Raw genomic sequence first — 12,116 nt, forward strand, 5'->3', positions numbered from 1 at the left:
CTTGCCACTGAACTTTTTCATCAGTAGTAAGTGAGTTAGCAGGCTGTATTTGCAAATATCAATTAAGTAGAATAAAATTCTAAAGACTTGAGGTCTGTGTGTGGCTAATAGAGACATTTAAATTGTATATTAACACAAAGTAATATTTCTATTTGATTGAGAGACTTAAAAAAGCTGCTTTTAGTTTGGGAAAAGTTGTGCAAGAAATTCAAAGGTTTCCCCTTTTTAAATCAAATCAACCCTTGCAGTGTTGCATTAAGCCTGTAATTAGACAACAATTAACTCTATAATCATTTTCTTTGTTCCATGCAGGAAGCTTCAGACTTTCCTTTACTGCTGGTAGTGCTGGAGCCTGTTCCTGTCTTTGGTTATCTAGCTGTATGAGTGTTAATCATCCTTCATAAAGCTAGATAACCGAAAGTAGGAATGACCTCCGAACCTTCAGCTTCCCCAGTTAAAATGAACAAACACCAGAGGACGTCAAGTCTTTTCAGGTGGGTTATTTTATTCATCTGAACGTGCAAATGAAAAACCATCAGCAACTGTTTCTCTAGCTATCAACTATCTCCAGCTTCCCATTTGTAAGGATTTGCTGCTATTCTTAATCATATGTGACAGTAAATTACAGATATGGGGATTTTTTTACAAGATAAGCACTTTAATGACATCATCCTAGGTTTTAGTAAAATAGTTATTTAATATTATAAACCAATTAAATATAATAATGAAAATAGTCATAAGTTGCAGGCAGCATGCATCCAGTTTCTGTGCACATTCATTTGCTTTCAAATACCAATAATTATCACATGCCTCATGTTCAGTTACTCCACTTAGAAGGCCAGACACAATTAAGGTTTTCTCACATTGTAAGCTCTTTTTACTCTCTTTCCTTTTTTCTGTCTGTGAGATTTCACTTGCCAAAAGACAGAAATTACTAAAACTAACTTTATGTCACCTGAAAGCATGGGGAACATTGGAAAAATGACTTAAACAAATCAGATACTTTCTATTTTAACAGAAGAAATACATGTTCCAAAGTTACAAATCTAACAGGACCATCTGAGCTGTCAGACACACGTGGATGCTGCTTTCCCACAGAACTCTGATACCTGAACCTAAAACAATGAAATACATTCACCAAACCAAATAAACCTCGGCTCAGTGTTTTCATTGCTGCGATAAGCTCAAATGCCTGACATACTTTAACTTAAATCTACTTAAGTTTGAAGTTATTCTTTTAATTATAAAAATTCAAAGTTAAAAAATTCTAAATTTCTTTCGATAACTGTATCAAAGCAGGTGTTTCACCATTCTGCTGCCTTTTACCACTAAATGATTCAAAGTGAGTGTAAATATAAGTTTTATATAGTCACTCAGATTTACTATAGATTTTATAACAGTGTCAGCCAGACTGCACATTTTAAACAGCCACTGAAGAAACAGCACAGACAGCAGGACATTTTTTTTAGTAAAAGTTGTTTGTAGGGTGAGTTATTCGTAATGAAATGAGTGTTGAAAAGGACAGAAGGTGTTATGTGTTACAAAAAGTATAACCATTTGAGGCAAATTTATGATTTGTCATATTGGGTTATATAAATGAAATTGACAGCCTCACATGTCTTGCATTTTAACAAGTAAATAAAATATCTGAGGACAAAAACTGGTCCAAACTGCCAAGCTACAGGCCACAAAAGAAAAGTGTCAGAAAAGGCTCGGATGGACAAAAAGGTGTCATTTTATTTTATTGCAACTGTTTTTTCCCCATAATTTCATTTGAATGACAGTGTTTTTTTTAATGCAATTTCAGGCCTTATTTGATGCACAGACACATATTGTGCAGCAGTTATATGCTGCAAACAGTCAGCTTTTAGAAATGCAAAGAAAACATGTTCCTAAATTTAAATGGCGACGGCTGTAACATCTTTCCTGTGACAGAAAGGCCCTCTGTCGTGTGTTGAAGGTGTCGTACGGTGCAGGTTAGAGCTCAGCCACCAGCATGTTGTCTCTGTGGAGGCCATCTTAATGGAGTCTCCCTGCTGCCTCTAAAATGGTTGTGTTGCCACATAGCGGGCGCTTTAATTGGTCCATCGTTAGCTGTCTATCAGAGCCCAATCAGCGCTGTCTTTACAGCTTCCTGTATTTAGTGTTATTAGTGTTATACTCCTCTCACTAACTGAGAGACGGAGCAATTAGCGAGGTCACGTTCCTGAGCCCTTTAAAGGTCGATCAACAGTATCACTGCTGCTGTGATTGAACGGTGAATGAAGGAATCAGTGAAAATCTCATGACATTTGATTCCATTAAAGCTGCTGTATAGCTGACATCAGTGCATGGGGAAATAATAACAAGTCTAATTAGTTAAGCTCATTGTAGCACACTAAACCTTCCATAAGTAAATATCACACAATTAAAATCCTGATTCAGGTATTATACATTCAAATAATTGTTGCCTATTTTATAGAAAGTACGACACATAAAAAATAAGATAAAACAATTTACAGAAATCTTATCATTTTATCCAGTTTATCATAACACGAGTGCAATCATAAGACATACTAGAGATATGTGGGGACCCAGACATGCAGATAGCATCAGATATATATGTTTACTAACACATGATGTAGATTTAAAGCAGTGCATGTATTATACAGTAACAATTATCATCTAAAACACCTGATCAAAAACCCTAATATGAAGTGCTATTTTTTCCAAAAATCTATCATTTTCCTAACTAAAAGCTATGAAGAATTACCTGCAATCACCAGTCAGATCAAATGTGACCACATCCTGAGTCCTCCCCCATAAAATTATCAAAAAAAGAGAAAATATGACAGATAAAAAACAGTGATTTTAATATAAGAGAAAAGGTTAAAAACCAGAAAGAAAAGTAAAACAAAAAAAGTAAATCTTTGCTTTTGTATTGTCTGTTTATTTGATCCTTTACAAACAGAAGCTGTCTTCAAATTAAATTGTCCAAAAAGTATTGTTAGCTTACATTTACAGAAATCATTGTAATTATATTATGTAAAAAGGGAGATAGCATAAATAAGCCCTATTAGGCCCTAAATAAGGCCATAACATGGAACAGCCTCTTTTTTTTAAAGCAGCATTACAGGCCAAAATATAAGGCCTCTAGTGTGTAGAAATCTTACACACTATACATACAGAGTTAATTAATGTATCAAGTATGTTTAATGATGTAGATGAGGGCTGAACGGCGATGTAGTGGTTTGCACTCTCGCCTACAGCAAGAGGGTCGCGGGTTTAAATCCCATTGCATGTTCTCCCCGTGTCAGCGTGGGTTCTCTGCGGCTTCCTCCCACAGTCCAAACACATGCAGTTTAGGCTTAATTGGTGAAAAAAAGCCCGTAGGTGTGAATGGTTGTCTGTCTCGAAATAATTTATTTATAACACAGTGGTGCAAACAGCGTTTTCTTTAATGAATCAGTCAATAATAAGAAATTAGTCAGACTGGAGAAGGACCAGTGTATTTTTAAATTCACAAGACCAAACATACATATACATCAGGGGGTAATTAATAACGATGTATAATAAAGAAAGAAATACTTCATTCACGTCCATTTCAAACGTCTGTCCATGTGTCTCACCTTTACTGGTATGTGTCAGGTGGACTAACGGTGCAATGCAATTAAATATGCATGCTCGTATTTTACAAACACGGCCCAGAGATAACAGGCTGATCACTCACAGAGCGGTGTGTGCAGAAACACGCAGTCTGGAGCTCACAGTGCCGCAGACACAAAGTCTCAATCCGACATATGAGGGCTCTCTGTCGGGCTCTCCGTCAGCCCGCCGCTGTGGGATAAAGCAGGCCTGCCACAAAAAAGAAAAACCAAGAGTGGCCTTCCAAAGATGTAAAATAAAGGAAACAATCACGCAACTCCAGCCGATAATGAATAGGAGCCAGACGAGCTGCGCATATTAACATAATTGCATAGAAACGACGGGAGCAGGGAGAGTATTTAAAGGCGCAGCAGCACCCAGCGCGCTTATCTGCCTGTCTGAGAACATGATGAATATTTAAATCAAACACCAAGAAAATGGACTTTCAATTCTATTGCCATTAAATATTTTTATAAAGGTGGAGTACGCATGTTATCTATTATAGTTTTCCCTTTAACCTGAATTTATATCTTTTTAGATATTCTTGGAGGAATTGACTAAAACATAATAATAAAATAAAACAAGTATTGCCTATAATAATAATAAAAAAAACAACAACACAGAAATGCTGAAATCATTACAAGTCCCACAATGCAACCTGCCAACCATCACACCTGCCCTCCATATGTTTTTTTCTCTCCAGAGCCAAAAAGTACCCTAATAATTTGCCAACTGTTTACTTTCTCAAGCATGAAAAATTAAAACAGTTTAAAGACTGTCTCTAAATTGCCATGACTTTAATTCTGCTGGGGAAATATTAAATCCTTTAGCTTTTATTAATTATGTTTAGATTTCAGCTTAAAAGTAGACACAATTAAAGTTTTGGTTAAAAAAAAATACTACCAATAAAAAACATCCTACAAAACCCACTATATGTACATTTTTAATTCAATTCATGCAAAAAATAAAATTAACACAGTAATATAAAATAATTATCACCATGAAACCTCCCCATTTGATTACTTACATTAAGACATTTTTTTCTGGTATTAAAAATTCTCTTAAATAACATGTTTAAATGTGAAAATGAGGGTTTATTTTATGACATTTGTGCCGATTTGCATATATACATACATTTCCAGAACAGAAGGCAGAATATTAGATAAAACCAAGTTCAAGTTTATTTTTATCACTTCCTTAATCCATTAATAGTGTCAACAACATTAAAAAATGATGCAAGTAGATAAAGTGCAGCAGATAAACACCTTGATGTGTATTTTATATGCGTCTGAATGTGAAAAAAATACATTTTATGCTGACACAATAGTCCAAAATCTCAATGCATGACAAACAGCATGTTTTTGGCTGTAGTGTCTCAGCTTGAGTCTTTGCTTTGAACTGTAAAGAATTTGTCCTCATATGATTGAAAACGATCAAATGTTGCACAGTGACTGTTAATACAGTGTCATTATTGTTATTTGTTAAGACTTAATTAATTAAAAACTGTGAATAAACTCTGGTGTGTTATATTTCATCTTCCACGCGCCACCTGAGTTTAATGTAACAATCTTGTTTTTGCGGTTGCTGTTTTCTCTTGCTGACAAAGGCGAGTGTTGGGTTTAATCGTCGGCACGGCAGCTTGAAAACTAAAAGGGGGACTGCTCCTTTATTAGACACCAGGCTGTAATTAGACAAGCAGCTGGGGGGAGGGGCAGGTGTGAAGCTGGGTGATAATATGAGACACTGTGAGACTACCAACACACAGCACATGTGTAAATCTGCCTGATTAGCTGCTTTAAAAATACCTTTTATTCCAAGATTCAAACATCTCTCTTTGTGTCAGGAGCACTCAGTTTCAATTTATATCAGACACCACCAGAAAATATTTAAACATGTATACAGTGGTAATGAAGATAATAAAAATATGAACAAATAAAATGATTTAATAAATAATATGAATAATATATACAGAAACAAATATTTAATAAATAATTATAAATAATGTATTAAAATAAAACATTTATATAAAATATAAATATATAAATGGTAAATATAAATAAATAAAATTATAATCATATAAAAAACAAAAGTAAATTGTTATCATGTTAATAATAGGCCTACATATGACAATATTTTTTAAAAGCCAGTGCTTCTTAAATACATTTCTTAACTTTTTGTACAGTTATAGGTACTGATTATATTATAATATGTAATTATATATTATATTTTTTATTCCATTGGCCAAAAAAAGACAAAACCCACAATAAACAAGAAATAATTTGACTGATAGCATTTTTTTGGTAAAATTTCAGTATATTTTGACATAAAATTGTTATTGTAAAATGATTTTGGCCACAATCATTTGTAGTGAAAATGTGATGTTGTGATAGCCCTAATATAAATATTTATATTACATTTCAGTGAAAATTAAGCAAAAATATGTGGAATTATGTGGCAGTATGTCTGGTAGTTGAATGATTATCACAAAAATATTTTTGAAATATTTTAATTTTCATTCAGCCACGTAATGCACAATAAATGCTGTCTATATATATATATTTTTTTTTTTTTGACAAATATTTTTTTATATATTTTTTTGTTTTCAGTCATAAACAATCCACACATAAGACACCTGTCCAACTATTAAAAAACAGAGAGAAAACCAAAATACCCACAAAATATACTAATTATATTCAACCTGGACATGAAGACACTATAAAATAAAAAAAATAAAAAATAAAAAATGCACAATATATTCTGTCTATAATGAGGTTGTTGTAATTTATAATTATTTCTTTCATAATTTAATTAAATTCTGAAATTCTAGAAGTTATTGTTAAAAATTCTTAGACTTCCAAGCCATTGATAGAATAGTTAATTATTACAAGTTCTCTGCACCTGTACACATGCAGTGTGCTGCACAGCCTCGGTGCAGCCCTGTCACACGCTGCATGTCGCTGCTGTGCTCTGCAGCTGCAGGAGACCTGTTGCTAAACAGGAGCCAGCGTGCACATTATCATTCTGATCCTGGCTTCGCTCCACAATGGCTGCTTTGTGAAAGGAGCACTTGACAAAGGTTCCGCCACTTCTTTTTCCCAACGTCGTGCGTGTGAGAGGGCGCTGCGGTGAGGTGGGAATGTCGTGTCGCTCCAGACAGTGGCAGATGCCTGCATTAGCTCTGCAGCCATGAGAGTGTCTCCTGGAAAACTTGTCCCTTTGTCTTCCTGCCTCTTTATGTCTGTGGGTGACTCTCTCACAGTCAGAGTGGATGTGTGGTCTCATGTTAATGACACAGAATGAGGCCACTGTGTCAAATGTTTATCCTACTTGATTCCACTTTTATCTGACAAATATTTCTAATGTTGTTTGTTTTTCAGTCACAAACAAGCAACACAAGACACCTATCCAAAAAACACAGTAATTATATGTAAGCTGGACATCGAGAGACAATTCAATTATATTTAATTAAATTAAACTAACATTAAATAACACATAACAGCATGTCTCTCAAATCCAAGGGATTCTTTTTCATTTTTTTTACTAATGATAAAATACTTTAAACGGATGTTTTTTTATTGAAGTATGCTGATGATAATAAGGGGTTATATCTATTACTGTTATTGATATTGATCATGACCTTTGCAAGGGAAATCATCATAGAAGATTACACTGTAACAAATAATAGTAAAAACAAAAACAGTAAAAAGTCTGTCAGACTCTTAGTGTCAAATAACAGTAAAGAATTCGTTATTTTGCAGAGAATTACTTTTAATTACTTTTTTTTTTTTACTTTAGTATGACAGTAAATGTTTGGCAACTTTTGCTGGCAGTTTTTAACTTCTTTTTTTTAACATTTAATTTAAAGTCTTACTGTAAGAAAACAAAAAAGGTGTCTTCATTCTACATTCATCAATATGATGTGCATTTTTTGGTATTTTTACTAAAGTTCACTGTAACATTGTAACATGTAACATTCAAGACCATTAAGCAATAGAATAATACTGTTAAAACAAAACAAAAAAATCAATAATGCCCCCTTATATTAATTACACATTTTAACTTCCTTTTAATGGTTAATATTTAATATAGGAATAAGAGCCTGAGACACATGAGTGTGCACCATAACGTGTTTCAGATGTTCTGTCTCTGTGTCATGTGTCAGAGGCTGAAACTGACATTTTGATACAAAAGTCAGACTGATGATGTGATGGATCCAAAGACTGATGCTTTCCCTGCCAGGTCTTATCCTTTGTTAGAGACCTCGCTCTCACAGTCTCACAGTACACAGGAATGACCCGATCATATCTCAGAGCCAGAACCCTAGCAGAACTTAAAGCTCTGTGATCTCTCCTGACGTCGTATGTTTCACGTCCCTGCAGCCCCCGTTCCCCCAACAAGGACACCGCAGCTGCGATGCTGTCTTAATCTGGGGATAAACACGATTATCCTGCTATGGCTTGTTCTTGGCTTTGTAACAGCGACAGGGGACCTTTCACAGCCCCTTTTTTCTCATGGTCGAGTAGGTCTGAGCAGCTAAGACCCCCGATGTGGACCGGTCGACATTCACTCGAGCAGACAAGCACGTCACAGCGAGATGGAGATAAACACTGGCTGTTAAAAATGTTTGCCACGTTATTATTGAGAAGCAGCTTCTCACAGGCCTCATCTCAACTGCGTCAAAGACAAAGGCACAATTACTGCTTAAATAAGTAGAGGAAAATCTTGTAATATGTGTGTATGTGTATATACACATACACACATATTATGGTCAGAAAACCACCAAGTAATTAGTATAAGATGTGTGGACATATGAAAAGAAGAAAAATTACATTGTTCTCATTTTTCTGTTTATAATAAATAATAATAATCCATTGTATTATAACATTTATATTTTTCCTGTTTATTAATTAATTATTATAATATGAATAATATGAATAATGGATTGAATTTTAAAATGTATATATTTTCCTGTTTTATTTATTATTATTAATAATAATAATAATAATAATAATAATAATAATAATTATTATTATTATTATTATTATTATTAGTAGTAGTATTATTATTATTATTAGTAGTAGTAGTAGTATTACAATAATATTAATGATAATACATTTTATTTATATTGTACTTTAAAATGTACTGAAAGACTTTACATAATAAAAACTAAACAAAATCAACACCTAACGACTAAAAGTAATATTATTAAGAATAATCTCTGAAGCGGTATGTGTATATATGGTAAAACTACAAAATACTAATAACAGTGAAAGCAATAATAGTAAAAAGAAATAAGAATGTGAGAAAGGGGGATAGGGGACAAACAGATCACAGATTAAAAGCATATTTAATTAGCTTAGTTTCTTAATTGCATTATAACTTGGCAATTTATAATAATGCAATTGCAAAAAAACTTTAACATGTGACAAAAACAAATTAATCCATGGTTCACTTATCAATCTCAACGATCCAGAACAAGCTCCAGATGAAGATAAATATAATGTGTCTTCATTCATGATTTACACAGCAAAGTTTTACAACATTGTGGGAACTAAAATCTCTGAGGAATGGATTTCCATTTGGCCCCGCCAGTCGTTCAGACTGTCAGTCAAGTTCAAGTTCACAGGGTAGAAACGTCTCGACTCTTCATTCACTTCTGTCGCCCCAAACTCCTCCTCCTCCCTCAGCCCGTCCCCCCTCGGCACTGTCTGCATGGCGTTACTAAGACAGAGGGCCTGTAGCGTTGTTATGGCAGCAGGCTGGACGGCCCGGCTATGCACTGGTGAAAAGGACAGCCTGTCAGAGAGAGACTCAGGTCCCCCCAACAGCTGGGCACAGTGCCCCCCCTCAGGCCTTTCAAACACCACCCAGACCCTGGGAACACCAAGAATGTCACATTCATCATCCACACACACACACACACACACACATTTAACCAAGTACTGTATTTCCATTTAATGTAACTTCATACTTCTTCATTACATTTAGCTGACAGCTTTAGTTGCTTTTCAGTTTGAGATTTAACATGAAAAACATGATTAATTAGTAGTATTATTAAATATATAATATTATATTAATTATTATTAAGTAGTTAAAATAAGCCACAATTTTACCAAATTAAACCACCTCTTACATTAATGCATCAGTATAAATAGTCTAATAATATATTTAGAATATATATAAAATCTGAGTGGTCCACTCTGCAGAACGAGTACTTTTACTTTTGATACTTTAAGTACATTTTGATGCTGATACTTCTTTTACTTCAGTAAGTTTTGAATGCAGGACTTTTACTTGTAGTGGAGTAATCTCACAGTGTGGTATTAGTACTTTTACTCACTTTACTTAGATCACAATACTTTTTCCACCACTGCTCTTCATCCACACACACACACACACACACACACACACACACACACACACACACACACACACACACACACACTGTCATCTGTATTGTGTAATCAAGTAAATGTAAAAAAACGAAAACACAGATTAAAAAAAGGATGGAGAAGATGAGTACATTTCTAAACCGTGTGTGTGTGTGCGTGTGTGTGTGCGTGTGTGTGTGTGTGTGTGTGTGTGTGTGTGTGTGTGTGTGTGTGTGTGCGTGCATGTGTGTGGGAAAAAGAGAGGGAGATAGATTTTGTTGAGGTCTCATTCAACTTTGAGCATGAAAGGCTGATGATTTGCATAAACTGCATGCTGTCTGAGGGGCTCGGGGGTGGCAGCCATACTGAGAAAAGATATGAGAGAACATGAAAAAAAAGAGAGAAAGCACGATCCTGCATTGTGGAGCTGCAGGAAGAAAGAGGAGGTTTGAATAAGAGAGAGGGTGAAAATTGGCAAAGAAAGGGTCTTACCATGTCTCCCAGTGGGATTAAATTGTCCAGGAACCTCTTTATATATAATTTGGTGAATCTGGCAGCGGCATGGCTGCAGGGCTGATCTCACATCAAGCTCCCGCCTTGACTCGAGATGATGCAATCGCTTTGAGAGAAGTGTAAATGTTCAGAGTATGCATCACTCTATCTGACTGTACCTGCACAGACAATTCTGACATCTCATGTTTTTGTGTTTTTTTTTTAGAAAAGGAGCATAATGATGCTGACGGTGTCGTGTCTTGGAGGATCTTCAGAGCTGTCAGGCCAACACATGGGCTTCTGTCTCGATGCAACTGGCCAGCAGATACAGTTTTAGCCACGCACATATCTGTATTTTTAACTTTACATAAACACATGCATGTTCAAATGGTACCAAATAAGACAATATTTAGATACAATTACATTTGAATGTTGTTTATTTGAAAATGTGGCTGGATTTTGAATGAAATGTGATGTTTAATTTATGAGCCAGTTTTTTCTTGACATACTAATACTGACTTTTTGAATATTTGTGATAATTTTTGAATGAAGGCATTCGCTGTTTTCATTCATTTACATGACATGCACTCTGGCATTTGAACTTGTGAAAGAGATGTTTTTTCTCCTGACTCAAGAAAAATAAATGTTGTAGAAATATGATTGCTGTGTTTTTATTCTGTGTTGAAACAGTTTATAAAAGCTGATGTCTGGTCAGCACCATGGACAGGGACCAGCCAACTGAAAACAAGAGCTGCACTCTGAATGTTGCTGTACTGTTAGATCTAGTTTCTCAAAGTATGTCCATACCAAGACTTTAGACCAATCAGAACAAATGCTGTGGTATTTTCTTTAATCATATGTTTATAAATAAATAAAAATGTAAAATGTTATCCCCATGTCTTTTAGAATTTGAGAAACATGAGATGATATTCTTTTTTAAGTGTAAGACATTAATTAATAATAAGATAAATTAACAAATATAACTTAACTAAATGTAACCATCTGAATCCCACCATTCCACTGGGAGTGAAACTTATGTTTTCTTATAAAAATCACGGAAAAATACATTGTTTATCATAGAAAGAAATTGTAAAAACAGGCATTATCGTTTGAATTTCCAACAATCCTTGAATGGATCATAGGTTACGAAAGTTTTTGTTAGAAAAAGTAACCAAAACCATGATGGAAACGATTAAAACATTGCAGAGAAAAAAACGTTTGGAATAACTAGATCCTGTTAAAAACATTAAATTCTACTCCTCAACGACACTGAAGCCATGATTGATTCTGCTGAGACGAACGGTCACATAACAAATATTCCCCCAAAAAAATCTGTTTACACAGAGCAGAGTGGAGAGGACAAGAGATGTTGTACGAGGGTAAATAGTTCAATATGTATAGCATATAGATATTTTCCAAAAGTCATGACACAAAAGTAGCCACTTGTGAAAGGTTGTATATATAAGTTAAATTGTATTCCATTAAAAAATATATCAGAAAAATTCAACTTGCATTTTTTCTTTTTTTATGACTTATGTCATTATAATGGTGTTATACATTTTTGAGTTGTTCCCACTTCTAGCCATGATTGTGCTGATTACATAGAGCTGCTGGACTTATATATTACAG

General features: G+C 34.5%; 1 long non-coding RNA gene across 1 annotated transcript; it reads left to right on the forward strand.

Moving 5' to 3' along the window:
- The first annotated feature begins 415 nt into the window (after window positions 1-415).
- LOC131958955 (uncharacterized) lies at window positions 416-11,147 on the forward strand. The gene is made up of 2 exons (XR_009389365.1): window positions 416-494; window positions 10,714-11,147. It is a non-coding gene; the product is annotated as an uncharacterized LOC131958955 (long non-coding RNA).
- The last annotated feature ends 969 nt before the right edge of the window (window positions 11,148-12,116 follow it).

This window comes from Centropristis striata, chromosome 2 (genome assembly GCF_030273125.1).
Source record: "Centropristis striata isolate RG_2023a ecotype Rhode Island chromosome 2, C.striata_1.0, whole genome shotgun sequence".
NCBI classification, from domain to species: domain Eukaryota; kingdom Metazoa; phylum Chordata; class Actinopteri; order Perciformes; family Serranidae; genus Centropristis; species Centropristis striata.